Source organism: Heterodontus francisci, chromosome 2 (assembly GCF_036365525.1).
Source record: "Heterodontus francisci isolate sHetFra1 chromosome 2, sHetFra1.hap1, whole genome shotgun sequence".
NCBI classification, from domain to species: Eukaryota; Metazoa; Chordata; class Chondrichthyes; order Heterodontiformes; family Heterodontidae; genus Heterodontus; species Heterodontus francisci.
The window spans coordinates 218,357,238-218,385,043 of record NC_090372.1 but is presented as its reverse complement, the minus strand read 5'-3'; positions in this window follow the sequence as shown (position 1 = coordinate 218,385,043).

Here is a 27,806-nt window from a genome sequence, read left to right as displayed (position 1 = left end):
AGTGTTACAGTGAAGGGTGTGGGATATATCAGAGTGTTACAGTGAAGGGTGTGGGATATATCAGAGTGTTACAGTGAGGGGTGTGGGATATATCAGAGTGTTACAGTGAAGGGTGTGGGATATATCAGAGTGTTACAGTGAAGTTTGTGGGATATATCAGAGTGTTACAGTGAAGGGTGTGGGATATATCAGAGTGTTACAGTGAGGGGTGTGGGGTATATCAGAGTGTTACAGTGAAGTTTGTGGGATATATCAGAGTGTTACAGTGAAGGGTGTGGGATATATCAGAGTGTTACAGTGAAGGGTGTGGGGTATATCAGAGTGTTACAGTGAAGTTTGTGGGATATATCAGAGTGTTACAGTGAAGGGTGTGGGATATATCAGAGTGTTACAGTGAAGGGTGTGGGGTATATCAGAGTGTTACAGTGAAGGGTGTGGGATATATCAGACTGTTACAGTGAAGGGTGTGGGATATATCAGAACGTTATAGTGAAGGGTGTGGGGTATATCAGAGTGTTACAGTGAAGGGTGTGGGATATATCAGAGTGTTACAGTGAAGGGTGTGGGATATATCAGAGCGTTATAGTGAAGGGTGTGGGGTGTATCAGAGTGTTACAGTGAGGGATGTGGGATATATCAGAGCGTTATAGTGAAGGGTGTGGGGTATATCAGAGTGTTACAGTGAAGGGTGTGGGATATATCAGAGTGTTACAGTGAAGGGTGTGGGATATATCAGAGTGTTACAGTGAAGGGTGTGGGATATATCAGAGTGTTACAGTGAAGGGTGTGGGATATATCAGAGTGTTACAGTGAAGTTTGAGGGATATATCAGAGTGTTACAGTGAAGGGTGTGGGATATATCAGAGTGTTACAGTGAAGGGTGTGGGATATATCAGAGTGTTACAGTGAAGGGTGTGGGGTATATCAGAGTGTTACAGTGAAGGGTGTGGGATATATCAGAGTGTTACAGTGAAGTTTGTGGGATATATCAGAGTGTTACAGTGAAGGGTGTGGGATATATCAGAGTGTTACAGTGAAGGGTGTGGGGTATATCAGAGTGTTACAGTGAAGGGTGTGGGATATATCAGACTGTTACAGTGAAGGGTGTGGGATATATCAGAGCGTTATAGTGAAGGGTGTGGGGTATATCAGAGTGTTACAGTGAAGTTTGTGGGATATATCAGAGTGTTACAGTGAAGGGTGTGGGATATATCAGAGTGTTACAGTGAAGGGTGTGGGATATATCAGAGCGTTATAGTGAAGGGTGTGGGGTATATCAGAGTGTTACAGTGAAGGGTGTGGGATATATCAGAGTGTTACAGTGAAGGGTGTGGGGTATATCAGAGTGTTACAGTGAAGGGTGTGGGATATATCAGAGTGTTACAGTGAAGTTTGTGGGATATATCAGAGTGTTACAGTGAAGGGTGTGGGATATATCAGAGTGTTACAGTGAAGGGTGTGGGATATATCAGAGCGTTATAGTGAAGGGTGTGGGGTATATCAGAGTGTTACAGTGAAGGGTGTGGGTTATATCAGAGTGTAACAGTGAAGGGTGTGGGATATATCAGAGTGTTACAGTGAAGGATGTGGGGTATATCAGAGTGTCTCAGTGAAGGGTGTGGGATATATCAGAGTGTTACAGTGAAGGGTGTGGGATATATCAGAGTTTTACAGTGAAGTTTGTGGGATATATCAGAGTGTTACAGTGAAGGGTGTGGGATATATCAGAGCGTTATAGTGAAGGGTGTGGGGTATATCAGAGTGTTACAGTGAAGGGTGTGGGTTATATCAGAGTGTTACAGTGAAGGGTGTGGGATATATCAGAGCGTTATAGTGAAGGGTGTGGGGTATATCAGAGTGTTACAGTGAAGGGTGTGGGTTATATCAGAGTGTTACAGTGAAGGGTGTGGGATATATCAGAGTGTTACAGTGAAGGGTGTGGGATATATCAGAGCGTTATAGTGAAGGGTGTGGGGTATATCAGAGTGTTACAGTGAAGGGTGTGGGTTATATCAGAGTGTTACAGTGAAGGGTGTGGGATATATCAGAGCGTTATAGTGAAGGGTGTGGGGTATATCAGAGTGTTACAGTGAAGGGTGTGGGTTATATCAGAGTGTTACAGTGAAGGGTGTGGGATATATCAGAGCGTTATAGTGAAGGGTGTGGGGTATATCAGAGTGTTACAGTGAAGGGTGTGGGTTATATCAGAGTGTTACAGTGAAGGGTGTGGGATATATCAGAGTGTTACAGTGAAGGATGTGGGGTATATCAGAGTGTTACAGTGAAGTTTGTGGGATATATCAGAGTGTTGCAGTGAAGGGTGTGGGATATATCAGAGTGTTACAGTGAAGGGTGTGGGATATATCAGACTGTTACAGTGAAGGGAGTGGGATATATCAGAGCGTTATAGTGAAGGGTGTGGGGTGTATCAGAGTGTTACAGTGAAGGGTGTGGGATATATCAGAGTGTTACAGTGAAGTTTGTGGGATATATCAGAGTGTTACAGTCAAGGGTATGGGATATATCAGAGTGTTACAGTGAAGGGTGTGGGATATATCAGAGTGTTACAGTGAAGTTTGTGGGATATATCAGAGTGTTGCAGTGAAGGGTGTGGGATATATCAGAGTGTTACAGTGAAGGGTGTGGGATATATCAGAGCGTTATAGTGAAGGGTGTGGGGTATATCAGAGTGTTACAGTGAAGGGTGTGGGTTATATCAGAGTGTTACAGTGTAGGGTGTGGGATATATCAGAGTGTTACAGTGAAGGATGTGGGGTATATCAGAGTGTTACAGTGAAGGGTGTGGGATATATCAGAGTGTTACAGTGAAGGGTGTGGGATATTTCAGAGTGTTACAGTGAAGTTTGTGGGATATATCAGAGTGTTACAGTGAAGGGTGTGGGATATATCAGAGTGTTACAGTGAAGGGTGTGGGATATATCAGAGCGTTATAGTGAAGGGTGTGGGGTATATCAGAGTGTTACAGTGAAGGGTGTGGGTTATATCAGAGTGTTACAGTGAAGGGTGTGGGATATATCAGAGTGTTACAGTGAAGGATGTGGGGGATATCGGAGTGTTACAGTGAAGGGTGTGGGATATATCAGAGCGTTATAGTGAAGGGTGTGGGGTATATCAGAGTGTTACAGTGAAGGGTGTGGGTTATATCAGAGTGTTACATTGAAGGGTGTGGGATATATCAGAGCGTTATAGTGAAGGGTGTGGGGTATATCAGAGTGTTACAGTGAAGGGTGTGGGTTATATCAGAGTGTTACAGTGAAGGGTGTGGGATATATCAGAGTGTTACAGAGAAGGATGTGGGGTATATCAGAGTGTTGCAGTGAAGGGTGTGGGATATATCAGAGTGTTACAGTGAAGTTTGTGGGATATATCAGAGTGTTGCAGTGAAGGGTGTGGGATATATCAGAGTGTTACAGTGAAGGGTGTGGGATATATCAGAGCGTTATAGTGAAGGGTGTGGGGGATATCAGAGTGTAACAGTGAAGGGTGTGGGTTATATCAGAGTGTTACAGTGAAGGGTGTGGGATATATCAGTGTGTTACAGTGAAGGGTGTGGGATATATCAGAGCGTTATAGTGAAGGGTGTGGGATATATCAGAGTGTTACAGTGAAGGGAGTGGGATATATCAGAGTGTTACAGTGAAGGGTGTGGGATATATCAGAGTGGTACAGTGAAGGGTGTGGGATATATCAGAGTGGTACAGTGAAGGGTGTGGGATATATCAGAGTGTTACAGTGAAGGGTGTGGGATATATCAGAGTGTTACAGTGAAGGGTGTGGGATATATCAGAGTGTTACAGTGAAGGGTGTGGGGTATATCAGAGTGTTACAGTGAAGGGTGTGGGATATATCAGAGTGTTCCAGTGAAGGGTGTGGGATATATCAGAGTGTTACAGTGAAGGGAGTGGGATATATCAGAGTGTTACAGTGAAGGGTGTGGGATATATCAGAGTGGTACAGTGAAGGGTGTGGGATATATCAGAGTGGTACAGTGAAGGGTGTGGGATATATCAGAGTGTTACAGTGAAGGGTGTGGGATATATCAGAGTGTTACAGTGAAGGGTGTGGGGTATATCAGAGTGTTACAGTGAAGGGTGTGGGATATATCAGAGTGTTACAGTGAAGGGTGTGGGATATATCAGAGTGTTACAGTGAAGGGTGTGGGATATATCAGAGCGTTATAGTGAAGGGTGTGGGGTGTATCAGAGTGTTACAGTGAAGGGTGTGGGATATATCAGAGTGTTACAGTGAAGGGTGTGGGATATATCAGAGTGTTACAGTGAAGGGTGTGGGATATATCAGAGCGTTATAGTGAAGGGTGTGGGGTGTATCAGAGTGTTACAGTGAGGGATGTGGGATATATCAGAGCGTTATAGTGAAGGGTGTGGGGTATATCAGAGTGTTACAGTGAAGGGTGTGGGATATATCAGAGTGTTACAGTGAAGGGTGTGGGATATATCAGAGTGTCACAGTGAAGGGTGTGGGATATATCAGAGCGTTATAGTGAAGGGTGTGGCGTATATCAGAGTGTTACAGTGAAGGGTGTGGGATTTATCAGAGTGTTACAGTGAAGGGTGTGGGATATATCAGAGTGTTACAGTGAAGGGTGTGGGATATATCAGAGCGTTATAGTGAAGGGTGTGGGGTATATCAGAGTGTTACAGTGAAGGGTGTGGGTTATATCAGAGTGTTACAGTGAAGGGTGTGGGATATATCAGAGTGTTACAGTGAAGGATGTGGGGGATATCGGAGTGTTACAGTGAAGGGTGTGGGATATATCAGAGCGTTATAGTGAAGGGTGTGGGGTATATCAGAGTGTTACAGTGAAGGGTGTGGGTTATATCAGAGTGTTACATTGAAGGGTGTGGGATATATCAGAGCGTTATAGTGAAGGGTGTGGGGTATATCAGAGTGTTACAGTGAAGGGTGTGGGTTATATCAGAGTGTTACAGTGAAGGGTGTGGGATATATCAGAGTGTTACAGAGAAGGATGTGGGGTATATCAGAGTGTTGCAGTGAAGGGTGTGGGATATATCAGAGTGTTACAGTGAAGTTTGTGGGATATATCAGAGTGTTGCAGTGAAGGGTGTGGGATATATCAGAGTGTTACAGTGAAGGGTGTGGGATATATCAGAGCGTTATAGTGAAGGGTGTGGGGGATATCAGAGTGTAACAGTGAAGGGTGTGGGTTATATCAGAGTGTTACAGTGAAGGGTGTGGGATATATCAGTGTGTTACAGTGAAGGGTGTGGGATATATCAGAGCGTTATAGTGAAGGGTGTGGGATATATCAGAGTGTTACAGTGAAGGGAGTGGGATATATCAGAGTGTTACAGTGAAGGGTGTGGGATATATCAGAGTGGTACAGTGAAGGGTGTGGGATATATCAGAGTGGTACAGTGAAGGGTGTGGGATATATCAGAGTGTTACAGTGAAGGGTGTGGGATATATCAGATTGTTACAGTGAAGGGTGTGGGATATATCAGAGTGTTACAGTGAAGGGTGTGGGGTATATCAGAGTGTTACAGTGAAGGGTGTGGGATATATCAGAGTGTTCCAGTGAAGGGTGTGGGATATATCAGAGTGTTACAGTGAAGGGAGTGGGATATATCAGAGTGTTACAGTGAAGGGTGTGGGATATATCAGAGTGGTACAGTGAAGGGTGTGGGATATATCAGAGTGGTACAGTGAAGGGTGTGGGATATATCAGAGTGTTACAGTGAAGGGTGTGGGATATATCAGAGTGTTACAGTGAAGGGTGTGGGGTATATCAGAGTGTTACAGTGAAGGGTGTGGGATATATCAGAGTGTTACAGTGAAGGGTGTGGGATATATCAGAGTGTTACAGTGAAGGGTGTGGGATATATCAGAGCGTTATAGTGAAGGGTGTGGGGTGTATCAGAGTGTTACAGTGAAGGGTGTGGGATATATCAGAGTGTTACAGTGAAGGGTGTGGGATATATCAGAGTGTTACAGTGAAGGGTGTGGGATATATCAGAGCGTTATAGTGAAGGGTGTGGGGTGTATCAGAGTGTTACAGTGAGGGATGTGGGATATATCAGAGCGTTATAGTGAAGGGTGTGGGGTATATCAGAGTGTTACAGTGAAGGGTGTGGGATATATCAGAGTGTTACAGTGAAGGGTGTGGGATATATCAGAGTGTCACAGTGAAGGGTGTGGGATATATCAGAGTGTTACAGTGAGGGGTGTGGGATATATCAGAGTGTTACAGTGAAGGGTGTGGGATATATCAGAGTGTTAAAGTGAAGTTTGTGGGATATATCAGAGTGTTACAGTGAAGGGTGTGGGATATATCAGAGTGTTACAGTGAAGGGTGTGGGATATATCAGACTGTTACAGTGAAGGGTGTGGGATATATCAGAGTGTTACAGTGAAGGGTGTGGGATATATCAGAGTGTTACAGTGAAGTTTGTGGGATATATCAGAGTGTTACAGTGAAGGGTGTGGGATATATCAGAGTGTTACAGTGAAGGGTGTGGGATATATCAGAGTGTTACAGTGAAGTTTGTGGGATATATCAGAGCGTTATAGTGAAGGGTGTGGGGTATATCAGAGTGTTACAGTGATGTTTGTGGGATATATCAGAGTGTTACAGTGAAGGGTGTGGGATATATCAGAGTGTTACAGTGAAGGGTGTGGGATATATCAGACTGTTACAGTGAAGGATGTGGGATATATCAGAGTGATACAGTGAAGGGTGTGGGGTATATCAGAGTGTTACAGTGAAGGGTGTGGGATATATCAGAGTGTTACAGTGAAGTTTGTGGGATATATCAGAGTGTTACAGTGAAGGGTCTGGGGTATATCAGAGTGTTACAGTGAAGGGTGTGGGATATATCAGACTGTTACAGTGAAGGGAGTGGGATATATCAGAGCGTTATAGTGAAGGGTGTGGGGTATATCAGAGTGTTACAGTGAAGGGTGTGGGATATATCAGAGTGTTACAGTGAAGGGTGTGGGATATATCAGAGTGTTACAGTGAAGTTTGTGGGATATATCAGAGTGTTGCAGTGAAGGGTGTGGGATATATCAGAGTGTTACAGTGAAGGGTGTGGGATATATCAGAGCGTTATAGTGAAGGGTGTGGGGTATATCAGAGTGTTACAGTGAAGGGTGTGGGTTAAATCAGAGTGTTACAGTGTAGGGTGTGGGATATATCAGAGTGTTACATTGAAGGATGTGGGGTATATCAGAGTGTTACAGTGAAGGGTGTGGGATATATCAGAGTGTTACAGTGAAGGGTGTGGGATATATCAGAGTGTTACAGTGAAGTTTGTGGGATATATCAGAGTGTTACAGTGAAGGGTGTGGGATATATCAGAGTGTTACAGTGAAGGGTGTGGGATATATCAGAGCGTTATAGTGAAGGGTGTGGCGTATATCAGAGTGTTACAGTGAAGGGTGTGGGATATATCAGAGTGTTACAGTGAAGGGTGTGGGATATATCAGAGTGTTACAGTGAAGTTTGTGGGATATATCAGAGTGTTACAGTGAAGGGTGTGGGATATATCAGAGTGTTACAGTGAAGGGTGTGGGATATATCAGAGTGTTACAGTGAGGGGTGTGGGATATATCAGAGTGTTACAGTGAAGGGTGTGGGATATATCAGAGTGTTACAGTGAAGTTTGTGGGATATATCAGAGTGTTACAGTGAAGGGTGTGGGATATATCAGAGTGTTACAGTGAAGGGTGTGGGGTATATCAGAGTGTTACAGTGAAGTTTGTGGGATATATCAGAGTGTTACAGTGAAGGGTGTGGGATATATCAGAGTGTTACAGTGAAGGGTGTGGGGTATATCAGAGTGTTACAGTGAAGGGTGTGGGATATATCAGACTGTTACAGTGAAGGGTGTGGGATATATCAGAGCGTTATAGAGAAGGGTGTGGGGTATATCAGAGTGTTACAGTGAAGGGTGTGGGATATATCAGAGTGTTACAGTGAAGGGTGTGGGATATATCAGAGTGTTACAGTGAAGTTTGTGGGATATATCAGAGTGTTACAGTGAAGGGTGTGGGAAATATCAGAGTGTTACAGTGAAGTTTGTGGGATATATCAGAATGTTACAGTGAAGGGTGTGGGATATATCAGAGTGTTACAGTGAAGGGTGTGGGGTATATCAGAGTGTTACAGTGAAGGGTGTGGGATATATCAGAGTGTTACAGTGAAGGGTGTGGGGTATATCAGAGCGTTATAGTGAAGGGTGTGGGGTATATCAGAGTGTTACAGTGAAGGGTGTGGGATATATCAGAGTGTTACAGTGAAGGGTGTGGGGTATATCAGAGCGTTATAGTGAAGGGTGTGGGATATATCAGAGTGTTACAGTGAAGTTTGTGGGATATATCAGAGTGTTACAGTGAAGGGTGTGGGATATATCAGAGTGTAACAGTGAAGGGTGTGGGATATATCAGAGCGTTATAGTGAAGGGTGTGGGGTATATCAGAGTGTTACAGTGAAGGGTGTGGGTTATATCAGAGTGTTACAGTGAAGGGTGTGGGATATATCAGAGTGTTACAGTGAAGGATGTGGGGTATATCAGAGTGTTACAGTGAAGGGTGTGGGATATATCAGAGTGTTACAGTGAAGGGTGTGGGATATATCAGAGTGTTACAGTGAAGTTTGTGGGATATATCAGAGTGTTACAGTGAAGGGTGTGGGATATATCAGAGCGTGAAAGTGAAGGGTGTGGGGTATATCAGAGTGTTACAGTGAAGGGTGTGGGTTATATCAGAGTGTTACAGTGAAGGATGTGGGGGATATCAGAGTGTTACAGTGAAGGGTGTGGGATATATCAGAGCGTTATAGTGAAGGGTGTGGGTTATATCAGAGCGTTATAGTGAAGGGTGTGGGTTATTTCAGAGTGTTACAGTGAAGGGTGTGGGATATATCAGAGTGTTACAGTGAAGGGTGTGGGATATATCAGAGCGTTATAGTGAAGGGTGTGGGGTATATCAGAGTGTTACAGTGAAGGTTGTGGGATATATCAGAGTGTTACAGTGAAGGGTGTGGGATATATCAGAGTGTTACAGTGAAGGGTGTGGGATATATCAGAGTGTTACAGTGAAGGGTGTGGGATATATCAGAGTGTGACAGTGAAGGGTGTGGGGTATATCAGAGTGTTACAGTGAAGGGTGTGGGATATATCAGAGTGTTACAGTGAAGGGTGTGGGATATATCAGAGTGTTACAGTGAGGGGTGTGGGTTATATCAGAGTGTTACAGTGAAGGGTGTGGGATATATCAGAGTGTAACAGTGAAGGGTGTGGGGTATATCAGAGTGTTACAGTGAAGGGTGTGGGATATATCAGAGTGTTACAGTGAAGGGTGTGGGATACATCAGAGTGTGACAGTGAGGTGTGTGGTTTATATCAGAGTGTTACAGTGCGAGGTGTGGGTTATATCAGAGTGTTACTGTGAGGGGTGTGGGGTATATCAGAGTTTTACTGTGAGGGGTGTGGGGTATATCGGTGTGTCACTCTGAAGGGTGTGGGTTATATCAGACAGTTACAGTGAGGCGGATGGGGTATATCAGCATGTTAGTGTGAGGTGTGAGGGGTATATCAGAGTGTTACAGTGAGGGGTGTGGGGTATATCAGAGTGTTACAGTGAAGGGTGAGGGATATATCAGAGTGTTACAGTGAGGGGTGTGGCGTATATCAGAGTTTTACAGTGAAAGGTGTGGGGTATATCAGAGTGTTACAGAGAAGGGTGTGGGATATCTCAGAGTGTTACAGTGAGGGGTGTGGGGTATATCAGAGTGTTACAGTGAAGGGTGCGGGAATTATCAAAGTGTTACAGTGAAGGGTGTGGGGTATATCAGAGTGTTACAGAGAAGGGTGTGGGATATCTCAGAGTGTTACAGTGAGGGGTGTGGGGTATATCAGAGTGTTACAGTGAAGGGTGCGGGATTAATCAAAGTGTTGCAGTGAAGGGTGTGGGGTATATCACAGGGTTACAGTGAAGGGTGTGGGATATATCAGAGTGTTACAGCGAGAGGTGTGGGTTATATCAGAGTGTTACAGTGAGTGGTGTGGGTTATATCAGAGTGTTACAGTGAGTGGTGTGGGTTATATCAGAGTGTTACAGTGAGGGGTGTGGGTTATATCAGAGTGTTACAGTGAGTGGTGTGGGTTATATCAGAGTGTTATAGTGAAGGGTGTGGGTTATATCAGAGTGTCACAGTGAGGGGTGTGGGGTATATCAGAGTGTTACAGTGAGTGGCGTGGTTATATCAGAGTGTTATAGTGAAGGGTGTGGGTTATATCAGAGTGTTACAGTGAGTGGTGTGGTTATATCAGAGTGTTACAGTGAGGGGTGTGGGTTATATCAGAGTGTTACAGTGAGTGGTGAGGGGTATATCAGAGTGTTACAGTGAGTGGTGTGGTTATATCAGAGTGTTACAGTGAAGGGTGTGGGTTATATCAGAGTGTTACAGTGAGTGGTGTGGGTTATATCAGAGTGTTATAGTGAAGGGTGTGGGTTATATCAGAGTGTCACAGTGAGGGGTGTGGGGTATATCAGAGTGTTACAGTGAGTGGCGTGGTTATATCAGAGTGTTATAGTGAAGGGTGTGGGTTATATCAGAGTGTCACAGTGAGGGGTGTGGGGTATATCAGAGTGTTTCAGTGAGTGGTGTGGGCTATATCAGAGTGTTACAGTGAAGGTTGTGGGGTATATCAGAGTGTTATAGTGAAGGGTGTGGGTGATATCAGAGTGTTACAGTGAAGGGTGTGGGTTATATCAGAGTGTCACAGTGAGGGGTGTGGGGTATATCAGAGTTTTACTGTGAGGGGTGTGGGGTATATCGGAGTGTCACTCTGAAGGGTGTGGGGTATATCAGACAGTTACAGTGAGGCGGATGGGGTATCTCAGCATGTTAGTGTGAGGTGTGAGGGGTATATCAGAGTGTTACAGTGAGGGGTGTGGGGTATATCAGACAGTTACAGTGAGGCGGATTTGGTATATCAGCATGTTAGTGTGAGGTGTGAGGGGTATATCAGATTGTTACAGTGAAGGGTGTGGCGTATATCAGAGTTTTACAGTGAAAGGTGTGGGGTATATCAGAGTGTTACAGAGAAGGGTGTGGGATATATCAGAGTGTTACAGTGAGGGGTGTGGCGTATATCAGAGTTTTACAGTGAAAGGTGTGGGGTATATCAGAGTGTTACAGAGAAGGGTGTGGGGTATATCAGAGTGTTACAGTGAAGGTTGTGGGGTATATCAGAGAGTTACAGTGAAGGGTGTGGGGTATATCAGAGTGTTACAGTGAAGGGTGTGGGGTATATCAGAGTGTTACAGTGAAGGTTGTGGGGTATATCAGAGTGTTACAGTGAAGGGTGCGGGATTAATCAAAGTGTTGCAGTGAAGGGTGTGGGTTATATCAGAGTGTTACAGTGAAGGGTGTGGGGTATATCAGAGTGTTACAGTGAGTGGTGGGGGTTATATCAGAGTGTTACAGTGAAGGGTGTGGGTTATATCAGAGTGTTATAGTGAGTGGTGTGGGTTATATCCGAGTGTTACAGTGAGTTGTGTGGGGTATATCAGAGTGTTGCAGTGAGGGGTGTGGGTTACATCAGAGGGTTTCAGTGAGAGGTGTGGGATATATCAGAGTGTTACAGTGAGTGGTGTGGGGTATATCAGAGTGTTACAGTGAAGGGTGTGGGTTATATCAGAGTGTTACAGTGAAGGGTGTGGGTTATATCAGAGTGTTACAGTGAAGGTTGTGGGTTACATCAGAGGGTTTCAGTGAGAGGTGAGGGATATATCAGAGTGTTACAGTGAGTGGATTGGGTTATATCAGAGTGTTACAGTGAGTGGTGTGGGATATATCAGAGTGTTACAGTGAGTGGTGTGGGGTATATCAGAGTGTTACAGTGAGGGGTGTGGGTTATATCAGAGTGTTACAGTGAGTGGTGTGGGATATATCAGAGTGTTACAGTGAGTGGTGTGGGGTATATCAGAGTGTTACAGTGAGGGGTGTGGGTTATATCAGAGTGTTACAGTGAGTGGTGTGGGGTATATCAGAGTGTTACAGTGAGGGGTGTGGGTTATATCAGAGTGTTACAGTGAGTGGTGTGGGGTATATCAGAGTGTTACAGTGAGAGGTGTGGGTTATATCAGAGTGTTACAGTGAAGGGTGTGGGTTATATCAGAGTGTTACAGTGAGTGGTGTGGGGTATATCAGAGAGTTACAGTGAGAGGTGTGGGTTATATCAGAATGTTACAGTGAAGGTTGTGGGTTATATCAGAGTGTTTCAGTGAGAGGTGTGGGGTATATCAGAGTGTTTCAGTGAGAGGTGTGGGGTATATCAGAGTGTTACAGTGAGTGGTGTGGGATATATCAGAGTGTTTCAGTGAGAGGTGTGGGATATATCAGAGTGTTACAGTGAGTGGTGTGGGATATATCAGAGTGTTTCAGTGAGAGGTGTGGGGTATATCAGAGTGTTACAGTGAGTGGTGTGGGGTAAATCGGAGTGTTTCAGTGAGAGGTGTGGGTTATATCAGAGTGTTTCAGTGAGAGGTGTGGGATATATCAGAGTGTTACAGTGAAGGGTGTGGGTTATATCAGAGTGTTTCAGTGAGAGGTGTGGGTTATATCAGAGTGTTACAGTGAGAGGTGTGGGTTATATCAGAGTGTTACAGTGAGTGGTGTGGGTTATATCAGAGTGTTATAGTGAGTGGTGTGGGTTATATCAGAGTGTTACAGTGAGTGGTGTGGGTTATATCAGAGTGTTACAGTGAGTGGTGTGGTTATATCAGAGTGTTTCAGTGAGTGGTGTGGGGTATATCAGAGTGTTACAGTGAAGGGTGTGGGTTATATCAGAGTGTTTCAGTGAGAGGTGTGGGTTATATCAGAGTGTTTCAGTGAGAGGTGTGGGTTATATCAGAGTGTTACAGTGAGTGGTGTGGGTTATATCAGAGTGTTATAGTGAGTGGTGTGGGTTATATCAGAGTGTTACAGTGAGTGGTGTGGGTTATATCAGAGTGTTACAGTGAGTGGTGTGGGTTATATCAGAGTGTTACAGTGAGTGGTGTGGTTATATCAGAGTGTTACAGTGAGTGGTGTGGGGTATATCAGAGTGTTACAGTGAGGGGTGTGGGTTATATCAGCGTCTTACCGTGAGGGATGTGGGATATATCAGAGTGTTACAGTGAGGGGTGTGGGTTATATCAGAGTGTTACAGTGAGGGATGTGGGGTATATCAGAGTGTTACAGTGAGTGGTGTGGGTTATATCAGAGTGTTACAGTGAAGGGTGTGGGTTATATCAGATTGTTACAGTGAGAGGTGTGGGATATATCAGAGTGTAACAGTGAGGGGTGTGGGTGATATCAGAGTGTTACAGTGAAGGTTGTGGGATATATCAGAGTGTTTGAGTGAGAGGTGTGGGATATATCAGAGTGTTACAGTGAGTGGTGTGGGGTATATCAGAGTGTTACAGTGAGTGGTGTGGGGTATATCAGAGTGTTACAGTGAGTGGTGTGGGGTATATCAGAGTGTTACAGTGAGTGGTGTGGGTTATATCAGAGTGTTACAGTGAGTGGTGTGGGGTATATCAGACTGTTACAGTGAAGGGTGTGGGTGATATCAGAGTGTTACAGTGAGTGGTGTGGGGTATATCAGAGTGTTACAGTGAGAGGTGTGGGTTATATCAGAGTGTTACAGTGAGTGGTGTGGGGTATATCAGAGTGTTACAGTGTGTGGTGTGGGGTATATCAGACTGTTACAGTGAAGGGTGTGGGTGATATCAGAGTGTTACAGTGAGTGGTGTGGGGTATATCAGAGTGTTTCAGTGAGAGGTGTGGGTTATATCAGAGTGTTACAGTGAGTGGTGTGCGGTATATCAGAGTGTTACAGTGAGTGGTGTGGGTTATATCAGAGTGTTTCAGTGAAGGGTGTGGGTGATATCAGAGTGTTACAGTGAGTGGTGTGGGGTATATCAGAGTGTTACAGTGAGTGGTGTGGGTTATATCAGACTGTTACAGTGAAGGGTGTGGGTGATATCAGAGTGTTACAGTGAGTGGTGTGGGGTATATCAGAGTGTTACAGTGAGTGGTGTGGGTTATATCAGAGTGTTTCAGTGAGAGGTGTGGGTTATATCAGATTGTTACAGTGAGTGGTGTGGTTATATCAGAGTGTTACAGTGAAGGGTGTGGGTTATATCAGAGTGTTTCAGTGAGAGGTGTGGTTATATCAGAGTGTTACAGTGAGTGGTGTGGTTATATCAGAGTGTTACAGTGAAGGGTGTGGGTTATATCAGAGTGTTTCAGTGAGAGGTGTGTGATATATCAGAGTGTTACAGTGAGGGGTGTGGGATATATCAGAGTGTTTCAGTGAGAGGTGTGGGATATATCAGAGTGTTACAGTGAGTGGTGTGGGTTAAATTGGAGTGTTTCAGTGAGAGGTGTGGGTTATATCAGAGTGTTACAGTGAGGGATGTGGGTTAAATCGGAGTGTTTCAGTGAGAGGTGTGGGTTATATCAGAGTGTTACAGTGAGGGATGTGGGGTATATCAGAGTGTTACAGTGAGTGGTGTGGGTTATATCAGAGTGTTACAGTGAAGGGTGTGGGTTATATCAGAGTGTTACAGTGAGAGGTGTGGGATATATCAGAGTGTAACAGTGAGGGGTGTGGGTGATATCAGAGTGTTACAGTGAAGGTTGTGGGTTATATCAGAGTGTAACAGTGAGGGGTGTGGGTGATATCAGAGTGTTACAGTGAAGGTTGTGGGTTATATCAGAGTGTTTGAGTGAGAGGTGTGGGATATATCAGAGTGTTACAGTGAGTGGTGTGGGGTATATCAGAGTGTTACAGTGAGTGGTGTGGGGTATATCAGACTGTTACAGTGAAGGCTGTGGGTTATAACAGAGTGTTACAGTGAGTGGTGTGGGGTATATCAGAGTGTTACAGTGAGTGGTGTGGGTTATATCAGAGTGTTACAGTGAGTGGTGTGGGGTATATCAGACTGTTACAGTGAAGGGTGTGGGTGATATCAGAGTGTTACAGTGAGTGGTGTGGGGTATATCAGAGTGTTTCAGTGAGAGGTGTGGGGTATATCAGAGTGTTACAGTGAGAGGTGTGGGTTATATCAGAGTGTTACAGTGAGTGGTGTGGGGTATATCAGAGTGTTACAGTGTGTGGTGTGGGGTATATCAGACTGTTACAGTGAAGGGTGTGGGTGATATCAGAGTGTTACAGTGAGTGGTGTGGGGTATATCAGAGTGTTACAGTGAGTGGTGTGGGGTATATCAGAGTGTTACAGTGAGTGGTGTGGGGTATATCAGACTGTTACAGTGAAGGGTGTGGGTGATATCAGAGTGTTACAGTGAGTGGTGTGGGGTATATCAGAGTTTTACAGTGAGTGGTGTGGGTTATATCAGAGTGTTTCAGTGAGAGGTGTGGGTTATATCAGAGTGTTATAGTGAAGGGTGTGGGTTATATCAGAGTGTTACAGTGAGTGGTGTGGTTATATCAGAGTGTTACAGTGAAGGGTGTGGGTTATATCAGAGTGTTATAGTGAGTGGTGTGGTTATATCAGAGTGTTACAGTGAAGGGTGTGGGTTATATCAGAGTGTTATAGTGAGTGGTGTGGGGTATATCAGAGTGTTTCAGTGAGAGGTGTGGGTTATATCAGATTGTTACAGTGAGTGGTGTGGTTATATCAGAGTGTTACAGTGAAGGGTGTGGGTTATATCAGAGTGTTATAGTGAGTGGTGTGGGTTATATCAGAGTGTTACAGTGAGTGGTGTGTTTATCTCAGAGCGTTACAGTGAAGGGTGTGGGTTATATCAGAGTGTTTCAGTGAGAGGTGTGGTTATATCAGAGTGTTACAGTGAGTGGTGTGGTTATATCAGAGTGTTACAGTGAAGGGTGTGGGTTATATCAGAGTGTTTCAGTGAGAGGTGTGTGATATATCAGAGTGTTACAGTGAGGGGTGTGGGATATATCAGAGTGTTTCAGTGAGAGGTGTGGGATATATCAGAGTGTTACAGTGAGTGGTGTGGGATATATCAGAGTGTTTCAGTGAGAGGTGTGGGGTATATCAGAGTGTTACAGTGAGAGGTGTGGGTTATATCAGAGTGTTACAGTGAGAGGTGTGGGTTATATCAGAGTGTTACAGTGAGTGGTGTGGGTTATATCAGAGTGTTACAGTGAGAGGTGTGGGTTATATCAGAGTGTTTCAGTGAGAGGTGTGGGATATATCAGAGTGTTACAGTGAGAGGTGTGGGTTATATCAGAGTGTTACAGTGAGAGGTGTGGGTTATATCAGAGTGTTACAGTGAGAGGTGTGGGTTATATCAGAGTGTTACAGTGAGTGGTGTGGGTTATATCAGAGTGTTACAGTGAGAGGTGTGGGTTATATCAGAGTGTTACAGTGAGAGGTGTGGGTTATATCAGAGTGTTACAGTGAGTGGTGTGGGTTATATCAGAGTGTTACAGTGAGAGGTGTGGGTTATATCAGAGTGTTACAGTGAGTGGTGTGGGTTATATCAGAGTGTTACAGTGAGTGGTGTGGGTTATATCAGAGTGTTACAGTGAGTGGTGTGGGTTATATCAGAGTGTTACAGTGAGTGGTGTGGTTATATCAGAGTGTTACAGTGAGTGGTGTGGGGTATATCAGAGTGTTACAGTGAGGGGTGTGGGTTATATCAGCGTCTTACCGTGAGGGATGTGGGATATATCAGAGTGTTACAGTGAGGGATGTGGGGTATATCAGAGTGTTACAGTGAGAGGTGTAGGTTATATCAAAGTGTTACAGTGAGTGGTGTGGGTTATATCAGAGTGTTACAGTGAAGGGTGTGGGTTATATCAGAGTGTTACAGTGAGTGGTGTGGGTTATATCAGAGTGTTACAGTGAGTGGTGTGGGTTATATCAAAGTGTTACAGTGAGTGGTGTGGGTTATATCAGAGTGTTACAGTGAGGGATGTGGGGTATATCAGAGTGTTACAGTGAGAGGTGTAGGTTATATCAAAGTGTTACAGTGAGTGGTGTGGGTTATATCAGAGTGTTACAGTGAAGGGTGTGGGTTATATCAGAGTGTTACAGTGAGAGGTGTGGGATATATCAGAGTGTAACAGTGAGGGGTGTGGGTGATATCAGAGAGTTACAGTGAAGGTTGTGGGGTATATCAGAGTGTTACAGTGAGAGGTGTGGGTTATATCAGAGTGTTACAGTGAGGGATGTGGGGTATATCAGAGTGTTACAGTGAGAGGTGTAGGTTATATCAAAGTGTTACAGTGAGTGGTGTGGGTTATATCAGAGTGTTACAGTGAAGGGTGTGGGTTATATCAGAGTGTTACAGTGAGAGGTGTGGGATATATCAGAGTGTAACAGTGAGGGGTGTGGGTGATATCAGAGTGTTACAGTGAGGGATGTGGGGTATATCAGAGTGTTACAGTGAGAGGTGTAGGTTATATCAAAGTGTTACAGTGAGTGGTGTGGGTTATATCAGAGTGTTACAGTGAAGGGTGTGGGTTATATCAGAGTGTTACAGTGAGAGGTGTGGGTTATATCAGAGTGTTACAGTGAAGGGTGTGGGTTATATCAGAGTGTTACAGTGAGAGGTGTGGGTTATATCAGAGTGTTACAGTGAGGGATGTGGGGTATATCAGAGTGTTACAGTGAGGGATGTGGGGTATATCAGAGTGTTACAGTGAGGGATGTGGGGTATATCAGAGTGTTACAGTGAGGGATGTGGGTTATATCAGAGTGTTACAGTGAGAGGTGTGGGTTATATCAGAGTGTTACAGTGAGGGATGTGGGGTATATCAGAGTGTTACAGTGAGGGATGTGGGTTATATCAGAGTGTTACAGTGAGAGGTGTGGGTTATATCAGAGTGTTACAGTGAAGGGTGTGGGTTATATCAGAGTGTTACAGTGAGAGGTGTGGGTTATATCAGAGTGTTACAGTGAGGGATGTGGGGTATATCAGAGTGTTACAGTGAAGGGTGTGGGTTATATCAGAGTGTTACAGTGAGAGGTGTGGGGTATATCAGAGTGTTACAGTGAAGGGTGTGGGTTATATCAGAGTGTTACAGTGAGAGGTGTGGGTTATATCAGAGTGTTACAGTGAAGGGTGTGGGTTATATCAGAGTGTTACAGTGAGGGATGTGGGGTATATCAGAGTGTTACAGTGAGGGATGTGGGTTATATCAGAGTGTTACAGTGAGAGGTGTGGGTTATATCAGAGTGTTACAGTGAAGGGTGTGGGTTATATCAGAGTGTTACAGTGAGGGATGTGGGGTATATCAGAGTGTTACAGTGAGGGATGTGGGTTATATCAGAGTGTTACAGTGAGAGGTGTGGGTTATATCAGAGTGTTACAGTGAAGGGTGTGGGTTATATCAGAGTGTTACAGTGAGGGATGTGGGGTATATCAGACTGTTACAGTGAGGGATGTGGGTTATATCAGAGTGTTACAGTGAGAGGTGTGGGTTATATCAGAGTGTTACAGTGAAGGGTGTGGGTTATATCAGAGTGTTACAGTGAGAGGTGTGGGTTATATCAGAGTGTTACAGTGAGAGGTGTGGGTTATATCAGAGTGTTACAGTGAGGGATGTGGGGTATATCAGAGTGTTACAGTGAGGGATGTGGGTTATATCAGAGTGTTACAGTGAGAGGTGTGGGTTATATCAGAGTGTTACAGTGAAGGGTGTGGGTTATATCAGAGTGTTACAGTGAGAGGTGTGGGTTATATCAGAGTGTTACAGTGAGGGATGTGGGGTATATCAGAGTGTTACAGTGAAGGGTGTGGGTTATATCAGAGTGTTACAGTGAGAGGTGTGGGTTATATCAGAGTGTTACAGTGAAGGGTGTGGGTTATATCAGAGTGTTACAGTGAGAGGTGTGGGTTATATCAGAGTGTTACAGTGAAGGGTGTGGGTTATATCAGAGTGTTACAGTGAGAGGTGTGGGTTATATCAGAGTGTTACAGTGAAGGGTGTGGGTTATATCAGAGTGTTACAGTGAGAGGTGTGGGTTATATCAGAGTGTTACAGTGAGGGATGTGGGGTATATCAGAGTGTTACAGTGAGAGGTGTAGGTTATATCAAAGTGTTACAGTGAGTGGTGTGGGTTATATCAGAGGGTTACAGTGAAGGGTGTGGGTTATATCAGAGTGTTACAGTGAGAGGTGTGGGATATATCAGAGTGTAACAGTGAGGGGTGTGGGTGATATCAGAGAGTTACAGTGAAGGTTGTGGGGTATATCAGATTGTTACAGTGAGGGGTGTGGGTTATATCAGCGTCTTACCGTGAGGGATGTGGGATATATCAGAGTGTTACAGTGAGGGGTGTGGGATATATCAGAGTGTTACAGAGAGTGGTGTGGGGTATATCAGAGTGTTACAGTGAGTGGTGTGGGGTATATCAGACTGTTACAGTGAAGGCTGTGGGTTATATCAGAGTGTTACAGAGAGTGGTGTGGGGTATATCAGAGTGTTACAGTGAGTGTTGTGGGGTATATCAGACTGTTACAGTGAAGGGTGTGGGTGATATCAGAGTGTTACAGTGAGTGGTGTGGGGTATATCAGAGTGTTTCAGTGAGAGGGGTGGGGTATATCAGAGTGTTACAGTGAGAGGTGTGGGTTATATCAGAGTGTTACAGTGAGTGGTGTGGGGTATATCAGAGTGTTACAGTGAGTGGTGTGGGGTATATCAGACTGTTACAGTGAAGGGTGTGGGGTATATCAGAGTGTTTCAGTGAGAGGTGTGGGTTATATCAGAGTGTTTCAGTGAGAGCTGTGGGATATATCAGAGTGTTACAGTGAGTGGTGTGGGGTATATCAGAGTGTTACAGTGAGTTGTGTGGGGTATATCAGACTGTTACAGTGAAGGGTGTGGGGTATATCAGAGTGTTTCAGTGAGAGGTGTGGGTTATATCAGAGTGTTACAGTGAGTGGTGTGGGTGATATCAGAGTGTTACAGTGAGTGGTGTGGGTGATATCAGAGTGTTACAGTGAGAGGTGTGGGTTATATCAGAGTGTTACAGTGAGTGGTGAGGGGTATATCAGAGTGTTACAGTGAGTGGTGTGGGGTATATCAGAGTGTTACAGTGAGTGGTGTGGGGTATATCAGAGTGTTACAGTGAGTGGTGTGGGGTATATCAGACTGTTACAGTGAAGGGTGTGGGTGATATCAGAGTGTTACAGTGAGTGGTGTGGGTTATATCAGAGTGTTTCAGTGAGAGGTGTGGTTATATCAGAGTGTTACAGTGAGGGGTGTGGAGTATATCAGAGTGTTACAGTGAAGGGTGTGGGTTATATCAGAGTGTTACAGTGAGGGGTGTGGGGTATATCAGAGTGTTACAGTGAGTGGTGAGGGGTATATCAGAGTGTTACAGTGAGTGGTGTGGGGTATATCAGAGTGTTACAGTGAGTGGTGTGGGGTATATCAGAGTGTTACAGTGAGTGGTGTGGGGTATATCAGAGTGTTACAGTGAGTGGTGTGGGGTATATCAGACTGTTACAGTGAAGGGTGTGGGTGATATCAGAGTGTTACAGTGAGTGGTGTGGGTTATATCAGAGTGTTTCAGTGAGAGGTGTGGTTATATCAGAGTGTTACAGTGAGGGGTGTGGAGTATATCAGAGTGTTACAGTGAAGGGTATGGGTTATATCAGAGTGTTACAGTGAGGGGTGTGGGGTATATCAGAGTGTTACAGTGAAGGGTGTGGGTGATATCAGAGTGTTTCAGTGAGAGGTGTGTGTTATATCAGAGTGTTACAGTGAAGGGTGTGGGTTATATCAGAGTGTTTCAGTGAGTGGTGTGGGTTATATCAGAGTGTTTCAGTGAGAGGTGTGGTTATATCACAGTGTTTCAGTGAGAGGTGTGGGTTATATCAGAGTGTTATAGTGAGTGGTGTGGGGTATATCAGAGTGTTACAGTGAGTGGTGTGGGTTATATCAGAGTGTTACAGTGAAGGGTGTGGGTTATATCAGAGTGTTACAGTGAAGGGTGTGGGTTATATCAGAGTGTTACAGTGAGTGGTGTGGTTATATCAGAGTGTTACAGTGAAGGGTGTGGGTTATATCAGAGTGTTATAGTGAGTGGTGTGGGTTATATCAGAGTGTTACAGTGAGTGGTGTGGGGTATATCAGAGTGTTACAGTGAAGGGTGTGGGTTATATCAGAGGGTTTCAGTGAGAGGTGTGTGATATATCAGAGTGTTACAGTGAGGGGTGTGGGGTATATCAGAGTGTTACAGTGAAGGGTGTGGGTTATATCAGAGTGTTTCAGTGAGAGGTGTGTGATATATCAGAGTGTTACAGTGAGGGATGTGGGGTATATCAGAGTGTTACAGTGAGAGGTGTGGGTTATATCAAAGTGTTACAGTGAGGGGTGTGGGTTATATCAGAGTGTTACAGTGAAGGGTGTGGGGCTTATCAGAGTGTTACAGTGAAGGGTGTTGGACATATCAGAGTGTTACAGTGAAGGTTGTGGGTTATATCAGAGTGTTGCAGTGAGGGTTGTGGGTTATATCAGAGTGTTACAGTGAGGGGTGTGGGTTATATCAGAGTGTTACAGTGAGGGGTGTGGGTTATATCAGAGTGTAACAGTGAGGGGTGTGGGTTATATCAGAGTGTTACAGTGAAACGTGTGGGGTATATCAGAGTGTTACAGTGAAGGGTGTGGGATATATCAGAGTGTTACAGTGAGGGGTGTGGGTTATATCAGAGTGTTCCAGTGAGGGGTGTGGGGTATATCAGAGTGTTACAGTGAAGGGTGTGGGGTTTATCAGAGTGTTACTGTGAGGGGTGTGGTGTATATCAGAGTGTTGCAGTGAAGGGCGTGGGTTATATCAGAGTGTTACAGTGAGGGATGTGGGGTATATCAGAGTGTTACAGTGAAGGGTGTGGGGTATATCAGAGTGTTACAGTGAAGGGTGTGGGGTATATCAGAGTGTTCCAGTGAAGGGTGTTGGATATATCAGAGTGTTACAGTGAAGGGTGTGGGATATATCAGAGTGTTACAGTGAAGGGTGTGGGGTATATCAGAGTGTTCCAGTGAAGGGTGTTGGATATATCAGAGTGTTACAGTGAAGGGTGTGGGGAATATCAGAGTGTTACAGTGAGGGGTGTGGGGTGTATCAGAGTGTTACAGTGAATGGTGTGGGTTATATCAGAGTGTTACAGTGAGTGGTGTGGGTTATATCAGAGTGTTATAGTGAGTGGTGTGGGTTATATCAGAGTGTTACAGTGAGTGGTGTGGGTTATATCAGAGTGTTACAGTGAGTGGTGTGGTTATATCAGAGTGTTACAGTGAAGGGTGTGGGTTATATCAGAGTGTTACAGTGAGTGGTGTGGGGTATATCAGAGTGTTACAGTGAGGGGTGTGGGTTATATCAGCGTCTTACCGTGAGGGATGTGGGATATATCAGAGTGTTACAGTGAGGGATGTGGGGTATATCAGAGTGTTACAGTGAGAGGTGTAGGTTATATCAAAGTGTTACAGTGAGTGGTGTGGGTTATATCAGAGTGTTACAGTGAAGGGTGTGGGTTATATCAGAGTGTTACAGTGAGAGGTGTGGGATATATCAGAGTGTAACAGTGAGGGGTGTGGGTGATATCAGAGTGTTACAGTGAAGGTTGTGGGTTATATCAGAGTGTTTGAGTGAGAGGTGTGGGATATATCAGAGTGTTACAGTGAGTGGTGTGGGGTATATCAGAGTGTTACAGTGAGTGGTGTGGGGTATATCAGAGTGTTACAGTGAGTGGTGTGGGTTATATCAGAGTGTTACAGTGAGTGGTGTGGGGTATATCAGACTGTTACAGTGAAGGGTGTGGGTGATATCAGAGTGTTACAGTGAGTGGTGTGGGGTATATCAGAGTGTTTCAGTGAGAGGTGTGGGGTATATCAGAGTGTTACAGTGAGAGGTGTGGGTTATATCAGAGTGTTACAGTGAGTGGTGTGGGGTATATCAGAGTGTTACAGTGAGTGGTGTGGGGTATATCAGAGTGTTTCAGTGAGAGGTGTGGGTTATATCAGAGTGTTACAGTGAGTGGTGTGGGGTATATCAGACTGTTACAGTGAAGGGTGTGGGTGATATCAGAGTGTTACAGTGAGTGGTGTGGGGTATATCAGAGTGTTTCAGTGAGAGGTGTGGGTTATATCAGAGTGTTACAGTGAGTGGTGTGGGGTATATCAGACTGTTACAGTGAAGGGTGTGGGTGATATCAGAGTGTTACAGTGAGTGGTGTGGGTTATATCAGAGTGTTTCAGTGAGAGGTGTGGGTTATATCAGAGTGTTACAGTGAGTGGTGTGGTTATATCAGAGTGTTACAGTGAAGGGTGTGGGTTATATCAGAGTGTTATAGTGAGTGGTGTGGGTTATAGCAGAGTGTTACAGTGAAGGGTGTCGGGTATATCAGAGTGTTACAGTGAAGGGTGTGGGTTATATCAGAGTGTTATGGTGAGTGGTGTGGGTTATATCAGAGTGTTACAGTGAGTGGTGTGGGATATATCAGAGTGTTACAGTGAGTGGTGTGGTTATCTCAGAGCGTTACAGTGAAGGGTGTGGGTTATATCAGACTGTTTCAGTGAGAGGTGTGTGATATATCAGAGTGTTACAGTGAGGGGTGTGGGGTATATCAGAGTGTTACAGTGAGGGGTGTGGGTTATATCAGCGTCTTACCGTGAGGGATGTGGGATATATCAGAGTGTTACAGTGAGGGGTGTGGGATATATCAGAGTGTTACAGAGAGTGGTGTGGGGTATATCAGAGTGTTACAGTGAGTGGTGTGGGGTATATCAGACTGTTACAGTGAAGGCTGTGGGTTATATCAGAGTGTTACAGAGAGTGGTGTGGGGTATATCAGAGTGTTACAGTGAGTGTTGTGGGGTATATCAGACTGTTACAGTGAAGGGTGTGGGTGATATCAGAGTGTTACAGTGAGTGGTGTGGGGTATATCAGAGTGTTTCAGTGAGAGGTGTGGGGTATATCAGAGTGTTACAGTGAGAGGTGTGGGTTATATCAGAGTGTTACAGTGAGTGGTGTGGGGTATATCAGAGTGTTACAGTGAGTGGTGTGGGGTATATCAGACTGTTAGAGTGAAGGGTGTGGGTGATATCAGAGTGTTACAGTGAGTGGTGTGGGGTATATCAGAGTGTTACAGTGAAGGGTGTGGGTGATATCAGAGTGTTACAGTGAGTGGTGTGGGGTATATCAGAGTGTTACAGTGAGTGGTGTGGGTTATATCAGAGTGTTACAGTGAGTGGTGTGGGGTATATCAGAGTGTTACAGTGAGTGGTGTGGGGTATATCAGACTGTTACAGTGAAGGTTGTGGGTGATATCAGAGTGTTACAGTGAGAGGTGTGGGGTATATCAGAGTGTTACAGTGAGTGGTGTGGGGTATATCAGAGTGTTACAGTGAGTGGTGTGGGGTATATCAGACTGTTACAGTGAAGGGTGTGGGTGATATCAGAGTGTTACAGTGAGTGGTGTGGGGTATATCAGAGTGTTACAGTGAGGGGTGTGGAGTATATCAGAGTGTTACAGTGAGTGGTGTGGGTTATATCAGAGTGTTTCAGTGAGAGGTGTGGGTTATATCAGAGTGTTACAGTGAGGGGTGTGGAGTATATCAGAGTGTTACAGTGAAGGGTGTGGGTTATATCAGAGTGTTTCAGTGAGTGGTGTGGGTTATATCAGAGTGTTACAGTGAGTGGTGTGGTTATATCAGAGTGTTACAGTGAGGGGTGTGGAGTATATCAGAGTGTTACAGTGAGGGGTGTGGGTTATATCAGAGTGTTTCAGTGAGTGGTGTGGGTTATATCAGAGTGTTTCAGTGAGAGGTGTGGTTATATCAGAGTGTTACAGTGAGTGGTGTGGTTATATCAGAGTGTTTCAGTGAGAGGTGTGGTTATATCACAGTGTTTCAGTGAGAGGTGTGGTTATATCAGAGTGTTACAGTGAGTGGTGTGGGTTATATCAGAGTGTTACAGTGAGTGGTGTGGGGTATATCAGAGTGTTTCAGTGAGAGGTGTGGTTATATCACAGTGTTTCAGTGAGAGGTGTGGTTATATCAGTGTGTTACAGTGAGTGGTGTGGGTTATATCAGAGTGTTTCAGTGAGTGGTGTGGTTATATCAGAGTGTTACAGTGAGTGGTGTGGGTTATATCAGAGTGTTACAGTGAGTGGTGTGGTTATCTCAGAGCGTTACAGTGAAGGGTGTGGGTTATATCAGAGTGTTATAGTGAGTGGTGTGGTTATATCAGAGTGTTACAGCGAAGGGTGTGGGTTATATCAGCGTGTTATAGTGAGTGGTGTGGGTTATATCAGAGTGTTTCAGTGAGAGGTGTGGTTATATCAGAGTGTTACAGTGAGTGGTGTGGGTTATATCAGAGTGTTTCAGTGAGTGGTGTGGTTATATCAGAGTGTTTCAGTGAGAGGTGTGGTTATATCAGAGTGTTTCAGTGAGAGGTGTGGGTTATATCAGAGTGTTTCAGTGAGTGGTGTGGGTTATATCAGAGTGTTACAGTGAGTGGTGTGGGGTATATCAGAGTGTTACAGTGAAGGGTGTGGGTTATATCAGAGTGTTTCAGTGAGAGGTGTGTGATATATCAGAGTGTTACAGTGAGGGGTGTTGGGTATATCAGAGTGTTACAGTGAAGGGTGTGGGTTATATCAGAGTGTTTCAGTGAGAGGTGTGTGATATATCAGAGTGTTACTATGAGGGGTGTGGGTTATATCAGAGTGTTATAGTGAGTGGTGTGGGGTATATCAGAGTGTTTCAGTGAGAGGTGTGGGATATATCAGTGTTACAGTGAGAGGTGTGGGTTATATCAGCGTTTTACCGTGAGGGATGTGGGATATATCAGAGTGTTACAGTGAGGGATGTGGGGTATATCAGAGTGTTACAGTGAAGGGTGTGGGTTATATCAGAGTGTTATAGTGAGTGGTGTGGGGTATATCAGAGTGTTTCAGTGAGAGGTGTGGGATATATCAGAGTGTTACAGTGAGAGGTGTGGGTTATATCAGCGTTTTACCGTGAGGGATGTGGGATATATCAGAGTGTTACAGTGAGGGATGTGGGGTATATCAGAGTGTTACAGTGAGAGGTGTGGGTTATATCAAAGTGTTACAGTGAGGGGTGTGGGTTATATCAGAGTGTTACAGTGAAGGGTGTGGGGCTTATCAGAGTGTTACAGTGAAGTGTGTTGGATATATCAGAGTGTTACAGTGAAGGTTGTGGGTTATATCAGAGTGTTGCAGTGAGGGTTGTGGGTTATATCAGAGTGTTACAGTGAGGGGTGTGGGTTATATCAGAGTGTTACAGTGAGGGGTGTGGGTTATATCAGAGTGTAACAGTGAGGGGTGTGGGTTATATCAGAGTGTTACAGTGAAACGTGTGGGGTATATAAGAGTGTTACAGTGAAGGGTGTGGGATATATCAGAGTGTTACAGTGAGGGGTGTGGGTTATATCAGAGTGTTCCAGTGAGGGGTGTGGGGTATATCAGAGTGTTACTGTGAGGGGTGTGGTGTATATCAGAGTGTTGCAGTGAAGGGCGTGGGTTATATCAGAGTGTTACAGTGAGGGATGTGGGGTATATCAGAGTGTTACAGTGAGGGGTGTAGGATATATCAGAGTGTTACAGTGAAGGGTGTGGGGTATATCAGAGTGTTCCAGTGAAGGGTGTTGGATATATCAGAGTGTTACAGTGAAGGGTGTGGGGAATATCAGAGTGTTACAGTGAGGGGTGTGGGGTGTATCAGAGTGTTACAGTGAAGGGTGTGGGGAATATCAGAGTGTGACAGTGAGGGATGTGGGGTATATCAGAGTGTTACAGTGAGTGGTGTGGGTTATATCAGAGTGTTACAGTGAGTGGTGTGGGTTATATCAGAGTGTTACAGTGAGTGGTGTGGGTTATATCCGAGTGTTACAGTGAGTGGTGTGGTTATATCAGAGTGTTACAGTGAAGGGTGTGGGTTATATCAGAGTGTTACAGTGAGTGGTGTGGGGTATATCAGAGTGTTACAGTGAGGGGTGTGGGTTATATCAGCGTCTTACCGTGGGGGGTTTGGGATATATCAGAGTGTTACAGTGAGGGATGTGGGGTATATCAAAGTGTTACAGTGAGTGGTGTGGGTTATATCAGAGTGTTACAGTGAAGGGTGTAGGTTATATCAGAGTGTTACAGTGAGAGGTGTGGGATATATCAGAGTGTAACAGTGAGGGGTGTGGGTGATATCAGAGTGTTACAGTGAAGGTTGTGGGTTATATCAGAGTGTTTGAGTGAGAGGTGTGGGATATATCAGAGTGTTACAGTGAGTGGTGTGGGGTATATCAGAGTGTTACAGTGAGTGGTGTGGGTTATATCAGAGTGTTACAGTGAGTGGTGTGGGGTATATCAGACTGTTACAGTGAAGGGTGTGGGTGATATCAGAGTGTTACAGTGAGTGGTGTGGGGTATATCAGAGTGTTTCAGTGAGAGGTGTGGGGTATATCAGAGTGTTACAGTGAGTGGTGTGGGTTATATCAGAGTGTTACAGTGAGTGGTGTGGGGTATATCAGAGTGTTACAGTGAGTGGTGTGGGGTATATCAGACTGTTACAGTGAAGGGTGTGGGTGATATCAGAGTGTTACAGTGAATGGTGTGGGTTATATCAGAGTGTTTCAGTGAGAGGTGTGGGTGATATCAGAGTGTTACAGTGAGTGGTGTGGGGTATATCAGAGTGTTACAGTGAGTGGTGTGGGTTATATCAGAGTGTTTCAGTGAGAGGTGTGGGTTATATCAGAGTGTTACAGTGAGTGGTGTGGTTATATCAGAGTGTT